The following is a 22,770-nucleotide window of genomic DNA, read 5'->3' as shown; positions in this document are numbered from 1 at the left end:
TATTTCGCTCTCATAGCCTTGGTTATTGTTGCGCCCGGCGTACCAGAGTGCGCAATAACCGCCGGAAATGTCGCCCGGAGACAACATCAAAGGTGTCTTTGCGCCTTTTTCGACCTTCTGCATAAACTCTCGCGCTACATATGGAATAAAAAATGTGCGAGGCCGAGCAAATGAGACGCTCAAAATGCTCGAGCGCGTTAAATTTTTAATCCCACGCCGAAATCGCTGTAACCAGGTGCTGGGAATCGGCCTTGACTTTTTTTACTAGCGAGAGAATATCTCAGATGCGATATGCCAGAAACGTCTACGAGACGGAGGAGGAAATATTGCAATTTATGAATGAATGCATTCATCGCTGACAGCCAGCATGGCGTGAAGGGAACGCTTATGCAACCGTCTGGACCAATATGCGCGGCGGGATGCCTAACTCGGCTGCCGCACATTTTCTCGGAATGGACGTGATATGAGAGAGAAACGTCGCAAATTGGACAGCGATTTTGTTTGCGATAAGCAGGGAAAGAGGCAATTTGTGGTGTGATGTGCCCTTTGAACGGCTCGAAACTAACCATATATAAACGTGGCTGTCAGGAAAAGAGTTTTTCACAAATTGTCAGCAGTGCATCTTTTCCCAGCATAAATGAACTACGTTATTTAACATGGTTATTAATGTAAAAAAAAACTTAAATTGAAATGAATTTTGGAAAATTATCTAGATAAATTTAAATTAACTTGCCCTAACACAGGAATGTATTCTTGTGCAACACAAACGAGAGAGAAAAACTAATAAATTAAATTTTCTGAGCGAATTCAGAAATTCAAGCAGTACTAGTGGCTCAAAAAATTTCTGAATATTCGTCAGCAATTTTAAATATTTTTAAATTCTCATAGTTATTTGAATTATTTGAAAATTCCTGCGAGTAAATTGAAATTTATTTTGCTCTCTTCACAGTTCAATGTTGATAACAACAAAGGTTATTAATAATTTTAGTTAATCACTCTCTAGAAAATCATTAATGTTCAGCGGAATTTATCATATATTGAAAAAAACATTTATAAACTTAATAAAGTATCGGCCCAGATTCATTACTTTCACATAAAATATGCAAAGTATAAAGACCTGGAGAAAATTATTTGTTACATCTCGCAGCTGACAATTCTTTCCATCCAGCTAGAAACATTTCTGCTATACGGAAGAAGACGTAGCAGGCACGCAAAGAATTTAATTTCACTCTATTCCGCAAGTACTGCTCCCCGTTGTTTACGCGTTCCAATTAGCACGGAATGCTAATCATCAAAGCACGCGCACACATCACGTCGGGGCCCATAGCCTTTTGCCTGTCGAGTACGTATTCGTTTTCCCAGTGGGGGCCGAATTCACACTCACACACACACACACACACACACACACACACACACACACACACACACACACACACACACACACACACACACACACACACACACACACTCGAGCCATCAAGCATCTCGTTAAACCGAGCCGTGTCGTAATCCGCGCCGGGGAATCTTAAAACTTCCCGACGGCGCTCGCTCGCTCGCACAACGCGTCCATATTTTCCGCTCGCATACGTGCCGACATTATTTTCGTGCGATAAAATCCGCACCTGAGGCGAATGCTCCTGCGTCTCCTCCGCTTTTGCCGCCACACGTCTCAATCTGCCGGCGAAAACATCTGCCTGCCGCGTAACCTCGCGATTTTTCATCCGCCGCCACCTCAGACGCGCTTGTTTCTCTTCCTTCGCACGAGGCGAACGCAATTTTTCGGCCTGTCAGATTAGGATTTCGCTGCGGCTCACGAGAAACTGAGAACTGATTCTGCACCACGTTTGAAATGAATGAAACAGGCTGCTCTCATGATACCGCTTTTATATTACACCGGCAAAAGTTTGGTAGAAATATATAGATTTGAATTTTTTCAGGTTCCAATTCGAGGCAGAAATTTTTCGGTTACCTTTTTACAAAAAAATCTTGGAATGTGCAAAACAAATTATCGATTGATTTTTTCTGCGGCTAATGACGTTGAGACCGTTAAAGTGGATTAATAGAGGTCAAAAACTTAACAATTTTGATTGTTCACTAAAAACAAAATCAAATCAGGACAAAAATACATGCAGCAATATTTCTAAATTTCAATGCTTGTCGTTGCGATCTCTCTAACGATGTACGAGCTATGATCAATCTTTTTTTAAATCCAGATTTTCAAGAAGGCGACAATGCTCACCTCTCGATTAATATGCAAACTTTGTAGCTGATATTTTCGTACATTTAAACGGCAGCCTGGGTAAATTTGAGCACTTCCTTATTTTCAGAGAATATTTAAGGTAAAAAATCAAATCAAATTATTTTTTCATGATTTTTCAGTATATACTGTTCCACTTTAAATGCGCATAGTTCCAATTAATTATATTTATATCGAATTAGAGGCTACATTTTCGATAATACATCTAAATGTGAAACAAAATTACTGCAGTATCAGAACAACAACCCATATATGGGATTTACGTCTCTCAAAATGTCTTAATCTTTGGATTAGTTGAATTCAGCCGCAATAAAAGTAACGTTAGAACACTCACAAACTTATTTAGTCAATCCAGTGAATAATTACAAATCAAACTACCTTCATTTATCGAATAACTGTTAATTTTCGACAGCATGAAAATCTATGAAATTTATAAAGTAATTTAGTTTACTTTAAAAAAAATCCCCTAAAAGAAAATACTTTTGTGCATACATTGTACGAATATAAATGTATTGCTGTAATTTGTGTACGCAAAAAATCTTTTTTCTCAGTTTGTAAAGAAACGAACATCGTGGATTAGCAGCTTTTTTTAGCTTCTGGAGATAGCTGTGGAAGAAAGGGATAATCCAAAGCATCGGAAATCTCAGGAAAGCGCCGACTGGAAATTCCGCCAGAAACCTTTATCGCGATTTGCTCCTTTTCCGTCGTGCTGCAGCTTCCGATTCCGTGGCCGCTTCTTTTGCTCTCGCACTTTTTGCCCCGCTCGCGTGATCCGTATTGATTGCGATCGGGCCTGTGCGCCACCCCGAAGGGCATAAATTAGAGACAGGCCAAAGCAAACAAAATCGAGCCAGACCAGACGTCTGCTTTTTGAAAAAAAGACAGTCGGGAAGACAACATTAGTCAGGCCGGATTAGGGCCAGCCCCACCCCCTCGCCGCACAAACAATAAATATCACACACGCCGCGTGGCTGCGAACATTAACTGACGAATCCATCAGGATTAGAACACTGTGTAGTGCTGTGCCACGCGTGGCAAAATTACTTTTCGTTCCTTCCAGCAGCCGCGCAGCTCTGCCTTTTCTCTCTTCTCTTTACGGCCTTTTTTATGGATTTTAATCTGTTGGCCCAACGACTGAGGATGCTCGTCTCGCAAAGTTGACACGCAGCTTAAGCACCGCACGGCAAAAATAGTAGTTTCGGCACGTTGTAAACGAAAATATGTTGGGCGCCGCAAGAAGAAAGGCTATTGACAAAGTTGCCGCCCTCGAAACGAGCCTGCTTTGTAATTTTTCATAAAGGCTCTCTCTTCCCTCGTGTGTGTGTGTGTGTGTGTGTTTGGAGCAAGAAAGAAGTTGAGCAAGCACGATTTCTCTGTGCTATGAACAAAAAGTTGGCCGGGAATATAAATGAAAATGATAAACAACGCGGTTCTGCCATACACGCGGCCATGTTTCACTTTCCGATGACGTGCAACGCCTTTTAAAGAGTGCAAACAGTAATGTAGCGATGGAGTTGAATCTCATCCCCGAGGGGCAAAGTAACAGCGACTTACAACAAAATGTAAATCTTGAGAGTCTTCCACACTGGATAAAATACATTACTTAGTCGAAAATTTCTGTTTTCATGCTGTTTTTGCAATGGTAAAAATGTAAGTTTAAAAGACAAATTTTAGGCCTTACCTTGTGAATGAAGAGTACTCTCCGGTGGATTTAGATCTGAAAACATAAACAATTTAATATTAATCTCTTTTTTGATGTGAATGAAACTTATGCTCTTAATTAAAAAAAATAACATTAAAAATAATCTTAGTTAAGGTGCTAATATAACTCGAGGTTGGTTGTTCCATTTTATGAAAGGATTGGACTTTGGCGTCATAGTAGCGCCCTATTTCACGATATAAATCGAAATACAAATATAAAATAAAAATCCTAGAGCATTTTAAAAACAGTAAAAATCCCGAATTAAATGCCTACTTCATTTTACTACAGGAACCCCACGAACCCCCTTCCACTCTTGTTTTCATCCCAAAAAATAATCTAAGAACGACTTTAATTCTTGAATGCAAGCATTTCCCGCGTAGTATTTGTTTTCTTTCAAAAATTCACATTTTTTGTTTTGTTTTATCATTTTTGCTGAAGGGAGCTTCCCCAATTGTTCCATGCTTTAGTTAGATTTGTACAAATTGTTCCTTATTGATGAAGTTTGATTTAAGATGGATGTCTTAAAAATAGCATTTTATTAAAGAAAATATTCCGTTAAAAATATCCGAATAGATAAGCCAAAGTGACAGAACAACCGCTGGCAGGTGTTACCGGGGCATCAGTCTCAGCCCCCAAATAAAAGGGGTCGCAAAAAGTGGCGAATAAATTACGGCACGCACCCTCGCTCCTTATTACGGGCAGGGCTGAAAGAAAGCAGGCGAGCTTTTTCGCAGCGCAGCAGCGCGCGCGCGCTTTATTTATCACCTGGCGAGGCAGGTATGCACGCACGTACATTCGTATAATGTGACAGCCACCGCGAAAAATGGCGCCGCGACACATATTCTTTATTTAAACAGATGAAGAATTGCAAACATTTCCGACACGAGCCGCTGGAATAAAAATGTCACTTATGTTTCGCGGCGGCAATCTTTCATGCGCGCGCTGCACCACCGCACCAGCAGCAGCAGCACCAGCCAGCAGTGCAATGAATGAGATTTATTCGTTGCGAATTATTCATCACCACGCCTAAAATTAGAGCACAAAGTTTTACTCTGAAACTGAAAAGATATATATGAGCGGAAGAAGAGTGCTCACTGATTATAGTTTTTCACTTCTGCATTTCAGCTAAATGCCGTGAATGATATAAATACGGCAAAATAACAAGTATTTGCATTGTTTGCTTGAGAAATCTGGTCGTTTGGGGGTGAGTTTTTCATTAAATAATTATCAGAGAAAAGCGCCAAAAAAGTATGAAATTTTTCAGTGCATTGGCATTTTTTTTCTTTGAAATTTATGATGCAACTTTGGATAAATTATGATTAATAAGTTTAATTCAATAGTTCTATATTCAGTTTGTATTAATCTTTGAGCTATTCATGATACTGAAATTGTAAATTATACTGTATCCATATTAACGGCACAGTTAAGATTTTATTTCAATATTTTCATTTGTTCTCAGGTTTTCCAAATAGATCCGATTTATTTGCGATTGTTATCAACAAAAGGTTGCTATAATATATTTTGTTCCTGTTTGTTTGCAGAACTTCACGTCCAACACTGTTATCTCTGACTCAGCATGAGCTTCTTGGAAGACGTTTTTCCGAGAGCCAAAATAGTTGGGTGCCAGATCTATTATTGTCAAATAGTCAAGAAAGAGGAAACTGGCAGCTCACACGAGGAAAACAACTACTTCAGCGGCAAACAAAGAAACACGTTAGAAAAACCTGCTCCTGGATGTCTGACTTCATATCTTTTTCGACGACGACGGGACGTCACAACTACTAGAGTTACAGATTTATACTTCTGCTTCATTTTGACACACGAAAAAATTCTACATTATATAGTTAGTTTGAATGCGGAAATTGCTGCACGAAATTCAATTTAATTTTACAATTCGTAAATTTCTGTTTGGATCTACTCAGACAGCAAAATCCCAGGGCCCAAATTGATATTGCATTAAGGCAGAGCTGCTCTGGTGCAGGAGCAGCAGGTAAAATCACGTTATTCGTTCGTTCGTTCGCTGGCTCGGCTGGAGCAGCTGCTATCAAAAGGAAAGACGCTAATCTAATTCCAGCCCCCTGACGGGCAGCTTTCCGACGCCCCTAAATCTCGGCCCCGACAATGTCGGCCGAGCTAGATTTATATTTCATAATGATAACCCCGACCACGAGTTCTGCATTTTCGAATTTTCGACGGCGCGTAAGATCAAAGGCCGGAATATCAAAAGCGTGAACGGCGAGTGCGTGTGATTCGATTTCGCCCCGCGCGCGCATAATTCCATCAGGCCGGAATTCGTGATTGCATTGCTTAGTTCAACTTTTTGATAGTGATATTCAATTGAATTTTCCGCTTTTCTGGCCATGTACACAATGCTTCCCATTTCAAAGCTGAAAAATATTTATTTTCTGTGAGAGCTGCTAATGAAAATTCCCGGCAAGTTTTTGGTTTCGAGATGCATGAAATATTTTGCTGCCATATTTTTATTGTTTAACAAACCGAAGAGTCATGACAAGGAATTTTAATTTGGTATATAAAGGCATTTAAAAAATATATATAACAACTACTATTTTTACAACACGTTTTTAAATATTTGTCGCTTTTTTAATTAAACCTTGAGTTTGTATTTTAAATTGAGATCTGATATTTTTCATACAAAATTGTACAAGAAATTCTTGGAAATACGCTCCATTGTATAATATAAATTACAACACAGCAGTCAACACAATTGTTAGTGTTAAATTTGAAAATTAATGCATTTGGGAATTTCTAGCAAGTTGCCATATACAGATAAGCACCAATTTTGCAGTCGAGAGGATGAAATAATTTTAAATGTACATAATGTGATTTTTGGGAAATTTTCAAACGGACTTCCTTGCAAATTTTTGCTTTTTCTTAAGTCATTGAGTATTTTGATTAAAACCAAAATGTTTATTTTTTCTTTTTGCAAAATAATCCCCTGTACGCCGATTTATTGTATTATTTAAATCAATAATTAAATTGAAAAATGCTCTAAACTTTTAATAACTTGCTCTCAACAATCATTCATGTTTTCGATGTTTATGACTTTTACTTTCGGTAAATTATTTCATTTCCTTTGCACATTTCGCTTTTATTTGACTTTTATTTCAATTCCTTTGTTAGGGTTTGCCCAAATAAGTGTGTAAATTATGAAGGTTATGTTTCTTTTGACAGGATAATTCACAAAACAGGATCTTTGGTGTTAAGTAAATCAATGGCAACTTTAAAAATTAGTTTAAAAAATTACAACTTGTGATAATTTGTTTTGACTTATTTCAAAACATATATTTATTTCAAGAGACCCAATCAAGGATTATTGCTTTGTTGGCTTTTGAGATTTATTGATTGAATGTCTCTGGAAAAAACGTGAGAAGCAAAAACGTGGTAACTATATATTTATGCAACTGGCTAAACTCTGCCGCGAGGCAACGTTGCGTCCTTGGCGAGGAAGGGGCTGGTCTTTTACTCCCCGAAGGATTTTTCTTCTGATGACACTCGCCAGAATGAAACGCACGAAACCCTCGTGGGAGAAGTGGCCCATTACTTTTTGATGAGCATTGATTTATTTTTATTTTACAAGCTAGCTGGCCTAGAAATGCAAAATGAATATATCAAGAGTCGCGGGGCCAAAAATAAAAGACACGAACGGCCTGGCAGCAATATTGGGGTAGAGCACGCTAGGCCAGGCCACGCGGTCAATTCGGCCGCCGCCGATTATATCAACACGCGCGGAACAATAAAATTTGAGTTTTACGAGACCCACTTTGTTTACAGGTGCACGGGCTTTTTTGTAGATATTTGCATTTTATCTGCCATTATGCAAATGAGGACGACCGCTTCGCGATTGTTGCGGATAATTTCGGTCCAAATTAAATCACTAAACAGCCCAAATTTCCATTCTAATTAAATTTTGTCTGCTTAACAAATTTATTCAGGAAAAATAAAAGAATTTTCTGTTTTGAAATTTTAGGAACTATTATATGTTTAAATAAAAATGCATTATTGGCTGTAGAACGTGGTCCATTGAATTGTTTTATAATAAACTATTGTTCACTAAATTTAGCACTAATTTATGCATAAAAGGAAATTCAGATTTCGCTCTATATCTAAAAAATCGATTGTCCAAATTTTACCTCTTGATTTTGATTCATCTTGTTATAATCTATCCAACGGTGAGTGTGAATTTTTAGGTAAATTTTCCTTTTAATAAAGTATTTTGTGATTTTCAATAGGGAGAAAATGCCCACGGCTTTTGATTCTTGAGTAGCCTGCAAACTTTGAAGCCATTTTTTGGGGATTTTTTTTAATTACAATGCTGATAATTTTTAACGTTTATTTTAGAGTATTTTTGTAGGATTTCAAATGAATTTTCAGTCTTTCACAAAGAAATTAACCTAAATGATATCGTTTTAATTGAAAAAGTACATATAATCCAAATATTGGAACCAGAAACTATCAAAACTCGAATTTTTCCCAATATTTCCGGAATATTGCATGTCTTATTGATCATGATTTACTGGCTGATTTCAACCCCTCTCATTGAGATGTGTTATAAAATGTGTGGCTTTCAAGGAAAATTATACTCTAAGCGGAATAAATCAAAACTTTCAGAAGGCATCTTGAGGACCACCCAAACTTTGAAAAGATTTTAAGAAAAAATTCACAACTCGCATAATTTTGCTCTGAAATCACCCAAATTAACTTATTCAGCTAACAGTTGTAAGGGATTCTCCGAATTGGTGTTTTTGTCCTGTATAATGGAGGAGAAGGACTGGCAAATTAGCTGTTCTTTTTTATTTAAACTGGTCTGCATATCCATTTCACCGCCGAAAAGCGATTATCTTCTCTTGTTCAATTTTCTGAGCGTCTGCCAAAAAGTGGTCGTCTGCGGCTGCGGGGTGGCAACCTGTGGCGAAGGCGAGAATCAAGGGGATAATGCCATTCCGGCCGCTGATTTTCCGCTTCCGCCGCTGCCTCAAATGAGCCGCTTCTCGAGCGAAACAAAAGTCTCGTCGGCGACAACTGAGGGAGGATAACACAGCAGGCCACACACCAAATTCGCTTATATAGCACACACACGCGTTTCTGTTACATTTCACGCTCGGAGAGAGAGAAAGAAAGCCTGTTGGTGTCTACTGCTCGTCGTGTTAGCCGAAGCAAAAATGTCCGCTGTCACATAAATTGTGCGTCGGCGGGGCGAAAAAATGCGACCCTTTTCCTCTCTCGCTCATTCGCTCGCCAAACAGCTCTCGGTGGCGGCTGGCGGACGTCGTCTCTCTTTTTCACCGAGTACCTGCTCTCTTTTAATGAGGCGTATCCCCGCGCAACTTTCACAAATTAAAATCAAGAGCAGTCAACTTTCAGCTGCTTGTTGATCAGAAAAGTTTGCCCGCCCGATTGCCTGACGCAGCGAACGAACAAAAATGGCCGGTCAAATATTGACCATGCTCTTAAAAAGGTAAGCGCCGACTAAACAAATTCGCAAACACCGCCTTTCGATTTTCAAGAGACTCAACTCGACCGACCCCTGGCATTTCCGATGGACTTTCAATCAGACGTGTTTCGTGAGTGCTGATGCTCCTTTTATGGGGTGCAAAAAGTTTTAGGGTTTGATTTTAATCTTGAAAGTCCAAATCAACTTTCCTCTTAACCATTACTCTTGAGAAAAAGACACAAGTTCTGATTAAACATGTGTAAGATTTCTTGATCAAGTAATATCAAAGTATAAGTTGAGTTTGCGCATGTTTGATATTCAAGATGGAGGCTGCTAGGAACTTCTATTAACTGATCCTTTGAGAGTGCCCCAAAGGCGTTTATAACAGTTTCTTCGTTTCCCTTAACATTTTCTCCAAATTAAACAGTTTTAATTCCTGAAACGAAGTTTTGATGTCAATTTGTACAATAGCCTTCATTTTAAACGCCTTAATATTTGTGTAAACCAAGAAAAAAAGGTCCAAGACAATCTTTTCTGTCGTTTCAACACTGACTGACTGGACTGATTTTGGCTCTTCAGTGCGCTAAATAAAATCTTTTTGTGCCCAAGAATTAATTTTAGAATGATATGGGATCTGAAATTGTAAAGCAATCCGAACATTGCAAATGTATCTTGTTGGTGCCATGCAATGCCATCTATATTGGCAGCTTCGAAGACTTAAGTATTTTTCCTAATTGGCGGGTTGATCGAGCTTATCGTTGTGATTTTTGAGCTGGTTTAGTAATTCTGAAATTATTTTTTTTTTAAAGAGCGGCAAAAATGCATTAGATCTCTAAGAAATCTCGAGATTGTTTGGACAATATAAATACAGAAAACCAAGAAAGAAGAGCATTTCTTTACGTGATTTATTTCCTTAAATTTTAATTATAGTTAGTAACATTATAGTTACTTTACTTATGGATTTTGAGTCACATTTCGTGGTGCTTCAAGGATATTCTGTTTAATTGGCAATCAGCACGAATATAACCAACTCAAAGTCATTGACTTGGGACTGAAATAGATCTTATTTGCTAAGATATCCGATTTCTTGCGTCAACAATCGGAATTCAAAATAAGCAAGCGTATATGTGCTCAGCCTCAGCACCCACCACCACCACCAACAAATGAACGCGAGAGCTGCTAAGTAAATTAATACCCGGTTTCAGTCATCTAAAGGAGAACAGAATCTGATGTGTGAGAAGAGCAGCTTCCTTTGATCTTTGCACAAGACTGGCACGAGAGAAGCTGAGATTCTATTTCACTTTCCCGGAAAATGAATTAATCGGTGTCTCATGCAAAAAACACTCTAATTTTCCTTGTTTGCAAACTAAATCATTCGCCCGTGGCCTGCCTGGAGACGATACGCGAAAACAGTTCATTTAGGAAAGTGTGTAGAGAGCTAGTATAGCTCGCACGTTTTCTTTCTGTTTCCAGCTCCCGGCGGCGGTTGCGAAGGATGTGAGTAATTAATTTCGAGCCCAGAAGCACGGAGAACAGGTCGAGCAAATGTTTGCACAAATACAACAAAAAGTCGACGGCTTTTGTATTCTATTTGCCCTGCAGAACATGCGTACGTAAAGAATTCTCGCAGAATTTGCTGTCTTGTATCTAAGAGCTAAAATATAAGAGATGGAAAGCAAAACAGCGTGTTTTACTTGCACGTAATTGGTGCATATATTACACAGGAAAAGCTTTATGTAATTTATATCTTTGCTGCTAATTTAATTGGAGCTGCGAATTCTAATTTCGTCTAAACTAATCTGCTTTTAGATATAGAGAGCACTAACTTTTGCATGAAATCTCCAAGTGAGAGATCAGAAGATTCCTTTCCCTTTCATATAGACTGATTTTTAGCTGGAAACGCACCATTTAACTTTAAATGTTAATTTGCAACCAGATGATAGTTCAATATACAATTGTTCACCACCCTCCAAGTTTAATTTCCTGTTTTCAGTGGTTAGCGAGTTATGTGGAGTTAAAGAAGATCTATTTTCGACAGCTACTCGCTGACCACACTTAACAATTTAAGAAATTCTTCCTGGATCGGGGAAGGAAACTTATGTGTTTAAACTAAATAGAAAGCTGGTTAAAAAAACGAATTTTGGAATTGACTGGCGTGTTAGCCATCAAACACTGGATAAATAAGGTATAGAAACAGTACATCATGACGTCATCAGATTTTCTGGTCACGCTCTTCTTGTTGCGCTGATTACTTTTTATGACAATTGCTTGGTTTAAAAGCATTGAAAACAAAGGTAAATTCAACAAGCACTCGTCTATGCAACAATCGCTGAGGAAATTGATCCGTAATTTTTCTTCAGCCACTCTGAGCAGTGATGATGTCACAAAATTCCAACGGCATTCTGACTTTAGGACTAGCTTCACATGAATTTTCAATTAAATATATTGTTGCTGGTTGTAATACTGCAAATAATTTGATAAAGCACGAGTTTTGTTACTCCTTTAATATTCCCGATCGATTTCATTTCATCACATTTAATGAATTATTTTTTCTAAAGCCAGAGGGAGATGTTACCACAACAAAATAAAACCACAAATCGGTTTCCATTGCTAATTATCCTGTGGCGTTTCATTTGTCCGATTGGTCACGTGCCTGAATTGCATCATCATCAATCGTACAGCAGCGAGAGAAAGACTCGGCTGTAAAAAGACTGGTGTCATTGCAGCCGACGCAACCTATATATAAAATAAAAGACGGTCCGGCAGCAGCGCTGAGAAAGAGACTAGGGGAAAAGGAAAAAGAGCGTATACTTGGAGTTAATTTGGCTTTTAAGACGGAACGGCAGTTTCAAATGGACGCACGGACGGACGCAGGCAGCTGAGCATGAAAGAGAAGAAGACAGTGTACATCGGGACGCCGTAAAAAGAGAGAGACTCGTCATTTGATCGCTACCTTCGGATTGGAAAATGGCTCCCTGGAGAGTGCGGCGGCCGGTATAAAGCGGCCGATAGACGCGCGCGCAAAGATAAGTGCGGCGCTCGAGTGACATTTAAAAATTTCCCTCACTGCGCGCGACGGAACGGACGGAAACGCACACTTCCCTTTTAGGACCTGGGAATTAAATCTCCCGCCGGCAGGTTTACGGCCGGAATTCGCTGAATCTTTAATGTCATTTCATATACGCAGGGCAAATAGAAAAAAGTGCTTACCTTGCCAGAGACGGGGGACGAGAGCACGGACGGATTATACTCTGCTGGCTGAATCTGGAAAAAGACGTGGACAGGCCCGGTTAGTTCTTGCTACACTCCATTGCCAAGTGTGTTGTGCGGAGGGCTTTGAAATGGATCGCGCAACGAGCAACTTTTTTTCTCAAAAGAGCCAGACGACGCACTTTATTGAGAAGTGGAGCAGGAGAGACATTTCCTTTGTCATCAAATACAGTAAAACTCGAGGAGTAAAATCGATTCTAGCGCAATTTTTTCTTTTCGTTTTGGTGTGGATCGATGAAGAATTTGTACAGATAAAAATGATTTAAATGTTTGGAAAACACAAATTTTAATCATGAAATTTTCAAGCGCTCTTAAAACAAGTACAAGGTTTTTGTTAAAACTGGATAAAACAACCATGACATGGAGATTCGCGTTTTTAAGTAACCTGAAGATTATATACACATAGATAATATGGAGAAAACTAAGGATCTTATTAAACAATAAATCTAATTATTTATTCAAGTTGAATGTTTTTTTTAATAAATATCACAATTTTATTATAAAACTTAAAATAAAAATATGTAATTTACAAAATTAAACATAGTAATTATTTTTTGTATATTCGGGAATTTTATAAACACTTGAAATTAAATAATTAATAATCAGCATAAAATGAAATATAAACTGATGACTAGATGTGTCCGATAAGTTTAATTTCAAATTAGGTGAGTAGTTCAGTGGGAATCTAATATAATGTAAACACAAACTTAAACACAGTACCAGCAACACTGCTTGGTAAAATCTTCTAACAATAGATTGACAAGCTTCACTGTCTGAGCAAATATTTATTAAATATAGAAAAGATGTACGCGCAACTCCATTAATTACAGGCGTTCGTTGCAGCCGTGACGTGCGGCATAATTAAATCTACTTAACACGCGGATTAAACGCATCGTCATTCATTCGAGCAGAAGAAGAAATTTGCCGCCACCACGACTTTACTTCTTGGCTGTGTGTGTGTGTGTGTTCCCTTATTAAAACGGTGCAGAATTTAATTAAAACAAGCCGCACTGCTCCATAGCTCTCCAGTCTGCTATCTTCAGCCCGGATTAAATGCATCTTATTAGGTGCTGTACTTTCTTTATTCGCTGCTCCCGAGGAGAATGAGGAGGATGAGTAAAAAACTAATTAAAAAGAATGAGCAGCCTCGTGAATTAGATTGCAATAAAGTTTGCTGCAGTGTAGGGAAGAGTGGATTTTGTAACTGCTCCAACTTGTTGCAAGGTAGAAAACATCTCAATTTTTAGGCAGGGGTGTTTTATTTTCAAAATATATTTTTTTAACAAAATTCATTTTAATTTTATAAATTAAGGATGTTATAAAGATTTTGTGGGGAGTGAAATAATTTTAAAATTGGGTTTTCAGGCATTTTTTGGCCTAAAATCTAAATTTTGGCATAAAAATGATCATTTTTAGAACTATTACAGATTTATTGTGTTTTTAACATTCCTTAAAGACAGATAACAGAGCGAAAACCAGAGTTTAATTTTATTTTTGCGCTTTGAAAGAGAGTTTCTTAATTCGTCTCAGGGAAAAGAAATGAAATGGAGCGTTAGAAAAAATTTAGATTAAAATTATATTAAACCGAAATATATTATTCTTTTCAAACTGTTTCTATTCTATAGAAGAAACAATGAAAATATAAATTGTGCTCATCACTGAGGGAAGATTTCGGACCATTCCAGTCGTGATTAATGCTTATTTCCGCGTTTTAATGAATGAGAGATGATGCAAAAAATTGGCGATCGTCTCAAATTTCCAATCCATTGGTGATGGTTAAATTTCAGTGTTGTTCCTCTCGCTGATTACACGAAGATAATCCTGGCAAAGCTTACAATGGTGCAAACAGCCTGCAATAATTATAGCCAAAAACAAAGCCTCCTCTATTTCCATTATGCAACTCTCGCTTCTGCCAGCAAGACGAGACGAGACGAGAGATTCTCCCACAGAATTGTCTTGAGTTGGCGGATTAATTGTAGTTCGAGCGCCGTTTTCCCCCCGCTCATCCCATTGTTCAGCTTGCCACACTTTCTCGTTATTCCACCTTGAACTACTAATTCGTGATTACGAACGTGGGCAATTATTGTTACGTGTGCATATGCAGCTCGTTTCAAATTTAATCGATCGAATGAGCTGTGTCTGTCGCGCAGCATCTGCCTCCGACTGACTGAAAGTTGGGAAACTGCTTCGCTCTGATATTAGAGCGTGGGTGAGAGCGCGCGGAGAAAAAAATAATAATATTATCATCGCATTTTATCATCAAGGCTCCGCGCTGACGCGAGACTAGAGTGAATGGAAGTGGCGTGTTGTAAAATTTAATGCTGCGCGCTTGCTCTTATCTAAATATTGGCCAATTTTCTCACTAACGCTGCGTCGCGGAATATGAGATGCACTCAAATTTTATAATATAATCTCAAGGCGAGGCACCCAAGCCTGCGCTGCTCTCAAATAATGAATAATAATTTTGCCACTTTTCACGGCCAACTCATCCACTTTGCAGGCGAAATATGCACTTGAAAATCTCTCATGCTGCTTTGCAGCCAGCCAAAATTTCAACTATGTTAAAAGTCGTCAAGATTTAGTTTCAAAGTCAGATATGTTGTCGTTTTAAATATATAATTCAAGTTTAAACAAGGGGTGCAAAAATGCAGTTTGTTCAACACCAAATGAAAGTTTTTTTTAATATTTTTTCACTGCTAGAAAATGGGAAGTGAAAAGATTATGATGAATGCTTACTGAACTATAATAGGGTACAACTTAACGAGATTAATATACTAAAGTTGTCTTCGTTCTCTCCTCGTTTTTGCGTTGGTGGCATGAGATAGGTTGAAATTATTCTTATGCAAGTCAAGGAAATGATAGAAGTTTAGAGGTTTCTGTATAAAATGATAAATAAGATTTAGGTTTAGGGCATCGATATCTTACTTTTTTCAAAATTATCAAATAAGAAGAGGCTATGTGGAATATTTGCAAATAGAATATATATAAATTTATCATAAATTTATGATAATAAATCAGTCTCGGGAGTGCGAATTAAACGAAATACGTATCACAGGTTGTTTGGCGGAGACATATAATGCTGTCTATGCTTTCCTCCATTTTAAGTAATGCAATAGGACACAATTCATTAATATTATCAAAAGAATCAAAGATGAAGTTGAGATGGTAGTAGGGAAAGGATTTATGATCAATAAATATTCAGCTATCTTCCAGAATGCAAAAATATTTATTAAAAAATTAAAATTAAATAATCAAACAAAATAAAATATAAAGTTAAAAAAAAGAAATATAAAAAATTATATGTTTAATTATTGTTATTATTTAATGTTTATTATTTTAAAAATTTAAATAAACTATTTTATTATTAAAATTACTTATTTTCCATTAATTGCATTTTATAAATTAATTACTGATTATTAAAAAGCCAAGAAATGTAAGTTTTTTTTATTTCCAATTCTCGCCTTTGCCTCATCAAAATTTAAAACACTTCAAGCTCCTAATTTTGTAATTTAAGAGTATTTTTTGTAACGAAGAATCATAATTACATACTGATTCTCTCGCATCCATAGAAGATGATGAAATTACAGCAAACGTATTGTTAGCGAGATGTTCGTGAACAATACAAAATATTATGCTAAACTAATCGTAAATCATGGGATTTGTTCAATTTATTGAAACAATTTTACATGTATAATGACTTTTCTTGATAAAATAAACCTATTGAACGTTTGAGAATTATAATTTACAACTATTTTTTTATCAGAAATAATTTTCATTTTGCCTTTCTTACTTCTTGATCTTGAATTGATTTATTTAAGCCCTAATTTACTTGAGTCTATAGTATTTAAAGTGTTGTTTGTACATTGAATTTTTACGCCTTGAGTAAAACAGAATTTGAAACGCCAAAATAATTTTCTCCGTTTAAAAAGTCGTGGAGGATTAGTTGGCGTGACTTGACAGATTTGCATCACGCAGCACTTAGCGCAGAGCAAATCGCAAACAAGTCTCTGCTCACCTCGAATCCATCGCAAACTTTTCCCGGCTTGCAGGTTCTTTTTTATATACTATATATACACGCGCTGGTGGCGGCGGTGCGCGCAAGAACCGCAATCGCCCGAAACCACCAACTCTCGGAACTAAGTTGTTCTCAATTATTCAGACAATCGCAAATCTCGTTAAATTCGCGCTCGCAGCGAGCTGCATGCCTCTGGTTGTTACGTGCGCGTCCGCGAAAATATGTTTTGCGGCTTCGGCGCCAAGTTTGCCTTCTGCTAAACGATTTTTCCGGCCAACGTTGCGAGCGAGCGAACGAGTGAGTAATAATAATAACTCGAAAACTCGGCGTGGTGATGCTGATGCCGGTGGTTTATGTTGCAAACTCGGCGCCGGGGCTGCTCTTAATCTGTCCCTCGAGGAGTTGCCTGTGCGCGCGTAAAATTTTATTAACTTTCGCCCGACGCCCGCCCGCCGACGAATTCTGATCAAACGCGTGGCTTTTTCGGCTCCTGCTACGCTTCTACTGCAACCGTCATCGGGTGAATAGGGCCGACACGTGGCCCAGGGCAGTATCAGTTTTCCTCCAGAAAACTTGATCCGAGTTTGCGGAATGAGAGGCTCCACTGCGATTAATAAATCAAGACCAACGAAGACTCGCGTTTTCAAGACTGTCTTATGTGTTCTTTCTTGGATGCTGATCAACTCAACTTAATTTATTTTTCTCCAGTTTAGTTGGTATTTTGGATTTATTGTTGTTGAGCTCTTTAAAACAATATAAACAAGAATCTCAGGATTCTTAGCTCCAAAATATTATTTGAATTTGACATGGATCAATTTTAAAGCCGGTTTTTGTTCACGTCAGTTTTTAATGGAAGATATTTATTGCGAGAAGGGATTGATCAATGTGCCAATATGCTGATGGAAATTTCTACAAAATTGGTTGTTAAATGCCATAAAAATATTTCACGAAATACCTGTCAAATTCAGGTTAGTAATTTTTATAAAAATATTTAAATAAATCACCGGGAGCCGGATTCACGCGACGCGCAGATGTGACGTCAGATATAATACGGCGGGAAAATTCCAATCGTAAAATGAAATTGGCTTGAAATGTTTATAAAGAAAATACCTTCAGCACAATAAATGTTGTTATTGTTATTTCTTTACTAACAGCTGATTACGCCGGTAATTTGTGAATCGACCATTAGATGGAAAATCAGGCTCATGGAAATGTAACAAAATACGCGAAAAAGAAATTATTAGGTCAGCACGCCTCTTTTTTGACGCTTCTGATTGGCCGCTGGACTGTCTCCTGATTAGAGCCTCCATTATTTCGACGCCATATTGACTTCTGACCGGCATGAACGATCACAGATCGCAACCTGGCCCCCATGAAATAAATTATGAATTAACTTTGCCTTCGATATTTTTAATAAATTATTTACCCAGGAATATTTATATTTCTCTCACGAATTTAAAATATTTTTGCAATCTTGAAGTGGAATCGGATGTGAGAAAATCGAAGTGTTAGTAAAGGATTTGTTGGCAGGAAGATACGTAGAACGAATTAAAATTATTGGAGAGGACGTAAAATCACTCTTGCCAACTTTCTTGCCTCGTAATACCTGGCAACCATAACGCGCTCATCTTTTTATAGCGCGACTTTATTAAAAAGTTTGCTCATATAAAGTACCGTTGCAGTCGGTGCAGAAAGCCGTCGGTCCTGCCGGCCGGGCGATTTGTGCTCGTGAAGTATGATTCATTAGGTTTTATTGCATAAATACGCACGCGCTGCTATCGGTCGTAAAAAGTGGAACGCGAATCTTCTCTCGTGTGGAACATAAATTGGAGCGTACAATTTGCGGATAAACCGTCGTCTCAGCTGAAATTATGCACGTCGCTTAATCTTTTAATGCCCGCGCGCCGTAAAGTTTTAAAAGCAGTTGCATGCATCAAGTGGAGCAGAGAACTCAATTCGGTCGTTAATTCGCACTCGACTGCCGTGCCGCGGACACACACCCTATAAATCCGAACTTTTTAATTGCTGCATGCGTGTGTATGACGACATTCGAGATTACATTTCGAAATTAGAATGGAATATTTAAGCCCTGGGAGGTTCCGCTGTTGTTATTATATATTTAAAATGAAGATTATACGCCGCGTGACTTTCTACTATAATCTTCTTTTTGCGTTCGGCGAAAGTTGTCGATACTTGCGGTTGATAAAAATTGCACGCCGCAAAGCACGGTTGCACAAATCCAGCGCCTTGTTTGTTTTTTCCCTTTTGTGCTATGCTCCCGGGGAAATGTCACGCGGAGCGGAGCGAGAGCAATGATGTTGCAAAATATCGACGCCATGCGACATTTTTGCATGCGATGGCTTCTATTAAAAAAGTGGGTTATTGAGTTGGTTCGCGTCGAGTGCCATTTCTTGAAGAGCACGCCGCGCGATCAAGCCTCTGGAGAGCGGAAATGTCACAAAAAAATCGTGATATAATGCACCACAAGACTGGAACTGACGCGCGAACGTGGCATTTGTGCTCCATGCGAGAACGGTTTGCGCAAAACGAATATGCAACACGGGATTGATTTAGAGCGAGTATAAAACCTGAATGATATTATCTATTGGTTTAAAGAAAAATGTTGCAGTGAAACAGTCAAAAACACGTTTAGTCATTTTAATTATGAATTTTTAAGCTTTTTTTAAAGAGGAAATATAAAAATTATTTTTGTTTTTGATTTATTTATATTTAAGAAATTTGTTTCCTATACAAATCATTTAGCTATAGTTTCTAGAACAGGTAAAATAGCTTAGACAATAAAAACCTAATTTGGTAACAGTCATAAAACATTATATCTAGAAATAAATATAATTAGTAATAAAATAAAGTCATTGTCTTAATAGAAATTTTTGGAGATTAAAAATTAGTGTTGAATTTCTAGCGGCAAATTTAGTTGAATTTGTTAGGAATAAAGTTATAGTTTAAAAGTTATTGTGATAACTTAAACAACAATTTTAACCAAGCTCACAAAAGAAGGGCGTGCTCCCCCTGATCAGAAGAAATTATCTGTGGAGCAAGTGTCCAATTAAGTAGGTGCTCCGCGGGCGCACACAAGTGGGAATAAATTCGTGGGACAAACCAAACGGGGAAGTGCCGCATACAGTTGGGAATAAAGCGGCGGCGGAGATGGTTATGGATGGGGCAAAAGTTGGTATTACACACGCACACAGCAAGCGGCGGAAAGAGAGCGAACGTAATTCCGCACATAAGCCGGCCGAGCTCGGATGCTGTGTGGATCTGCGGCTCGTCGGAAAAAGCCGGCTGCCGCATAAATCCGCATGAACACGTGCCGCGTCCGACTTGGCAATCAAATTGAGCTGCACTTCTTGGACTCGCACAAGGGGAAGAGTTTACCCGTGCTATTTTGGCCGCCGATCAATTTTATCGCGCCGAGTCTCCGAGGAGCTGCAATGGCTCCGCGAGCTGCAATTTGCCTCCTGCTGCGCTGTTACTTGTGAGCAATTGCACTTTGCGGCCAACTTGCCGCAAAGTCCCGTGCGACGAAATCAGCCTCCTTTTCTGCTCCAATGCCAGATTTAATAAATGGACTGGATGGTGATCTTTGATTTAAAGTTGATGAAATCTGAGCCTTTTAAAACATATGCTTTTTAGAGCACATTTTTTGAGCTGTTTTTGCCTTTTTTTGATAAAAAAGCTATTAATCCAGCAGTGAATTTTAGAGTTATATTTTTGGAAAAATTCAACTCTTTACAGACTGATTTTGGGATGAATTTTTTTGTAAGCTTGAAAATATTTTTTTTTTAAATAAAAGAGGTGGCCGATAAAAAATAATGGGTTGATATACTTTTAAAATTTAGAAATGTTCTCTCATGGAAGCAAAACAAACTCTTTCTTTAAATTACTGTTAAAGTCTACATAAATAAATAAAAGCAAAATATCATTGAAAATCATCAACATTTGAATAATTAAATTTCAGAGCAAACACTGCATCGGAACTTTACCTCCAAGAACCAAGAACGTCATTTCTAAAATAATGTTTCCAGTGCTTCTTTTGTGTTTTTCCAGTGAGCTGATGTTTTATTCAATGGAATCCATTGCCGTTCGAGTTGCTTCCGTGAGATTTTGCATTTGATGTGGGGAACGAGTGCATCATCAGACTGATGAAACGAGAAGAAGCAGCCTTTCTTTCCCGGGGCGGAGGCGAATGAAAAGGAAATCCACCGCTATTGATGGGCCCGGCAAGATATGAAAGGAATTCCTCCGAGTAATAATGAAACAAAGCTGTGTGCTCTTCCGAGGATGGCGCAAGAACGAACGAGGGTTGCAAAAGGAAGGAAGCCGTGTATTGACGAGCGATGAGTGATTATAATGAGATGAAAAAGCGGGCATGGAAGGGAAACGCAACAAATTGTGCCTGGAAAAGAAAGATGGATTCGTCCGCAATTTCCAATTGACTTTTCGGCTAGTCAACAAAAGCCAAAGAGATAATTCCGGGCCTTTGTAGGCAAATTGGGTCTCAAAGGCACAATTGGCCGACGACTATTTTCCTGCAAATCGTCGGCAATCGCGGCGTCAGCAGAACGGACGTCGTTTTTCCGGCAGTGCCGCGCATTGTCAGTTGCGACAATGGAGCGCATTTTTCAGCACGACCGACGGCCCCTGCTGCGGCAATTTTGATCGGTGCGTTTATGATAGAGTGGCGGGCCGTGAGGCGTAAAATTGGCCGCATTGTGTGTCTGTCGGCCCCCAAACAGATTTCACCCAATTTTCAAGCCGTGCACATCGGCTCTATGGAAATAAAAAATAAACGAGCTCAACGTCCACACGCCTCAGTCAGCATCTCAAACTGGCCGCCAAATTGAAGCACAATTGTGCTGAGGATGCGTATGTACTTGTCGCAAATCCGTTTCCTTCTCCCTTATTTCTTACTTATCAGTTCTTTGGATTTGATGGAAATTTATAAACTGGGCATTTGTACATTTAATATTATTATAAATTATAAATAAACAAAAAAGTTAAATATTAAACGGGGTTATATACAAAAATCAAATTTGGTGTTCATATTTCAGTGTTGTGAGGTTTGATGTTTAAATTAATATTGCCCTGCACGCCGATTGTGAAGCAAAATATATTAATTTATAAGATCTTTGTAAATATTGAATTTTAAGAACCAAAATGAAAAATATATAAAAGTGTAAAATTGTTTATAATAAATTAAAATTAAAAAAAATATGCTGAATATGTTTTCTCTCACTTTTCTGATTTTTTGCTTAGCCGATCATTAGCTTCTTTTGCTTTGTCAATGAGCTAACACTTATATTATTAAATCAGCGATGTCTTTTTCCCAATGGCAGCTCCACGCATAAATGGTCAAAATTAAATTGTTCAGAACCAATTTTTTTCTCGCTGAAAATTGCGTATTGATATTTTTTCTCAAACGGCTCGTTTGAATTAAATCCATTTCCTACAAATTAACTTCTAAAACAAAAGTTTATTTTTATACTGTTTTTCCTATATTCTGTTCAAAATCTGAAGGAAAAATACCAACCCGTTATTGATAACTATTTTCATCAAAATTTATGTCTGCTTTTGGATTTGAATGTTCTTTCCATAGCATGGATGGCTTCTTGTTTTTCTAGATTGTCTTTGCAATACGTAAAAAATCATCTAAAATTATTATTTCCCTTTCCTTTTAGGGTGCTTTTTTAACGGTTTGAAATTTCATTTTACTTCTCATTTTGACTTTCCTCTCAAATTAATTCCTGAAACAATAAGTGCCGGGTTTCGCAGCACTTAAAATAGAACGAAAGTAGCACTCATGAAAAGTTTGCAAGACAAATTAAGTTGGGCTCTTGACAGAAAATTTCAGGAAGAGGAACAATACTGGAGCCTCCTCTAAAATATTCCGTTTCTCTGCTTCTGCTGCTGCTGCTTTTGACGCAATTACTCACAGTGTCAGAAGTCTGGGAGAGCCAGCTTTCAGTCTAGTGCGTGGGCGTCGGCGTGCTATGTTCGAATCGCAATAATTGTTTTAATTAAGCTGTTGTCGGGCGCGCTGCGAAAGATCACTT

At 38.1% G+C, this 22,770-nt stretch overlaps 1 protein-coding gene across 3 annotated transcripts in view; it reads right to left on the bottom strand.

Annotated features, from left to right (window-relative positions):
• LOC135936579 (uncharacterized) overlaps positions 1-22,770 on the bottom strand; it is a 117,872-nt gene that overhangs the window by 75,030 nt on the left and 20,072 nt on the right. For 2 of the 3 annotated variants that reach the window (XM_065479443.1, XM_065479461.1), the window contains exons 3-4: positions 12,622-12,675; positions 3,939-3,974 (exon numbers count right to left, since the gene is read on the bottom strand). The gene's annotated coding sequence lies outside the window, so the exon portion shown is untranslated. The remainder of the gene's footprint in view (positions 1-3,938; positions 3,975-12,621; positions 12,676-22,770) is intronic. The other variant, XM_065479453.1, reaches the window with a different exon arrangement.

The sequence above is a fragment of the Cloeon dipterum genome, chromosome 1, assembly GCF_949628265.1.
Source record: "Cloeon dipterum chromosome 1, ieCloDipt1.1, whole genome shotgun sequence".
Classification (NCBI taxonomy): domain Eukaryota; kingdom Metazoa; phylum Arthropoda; class Insecta; order Ephemeroptera; family Baetidae; genus Cloeon; species Cloeon dipterum.
Note: the sequence above shows the minus strand (reverse complement) of the source record. Positions and strands in the feature narration are given on the sequence as shown.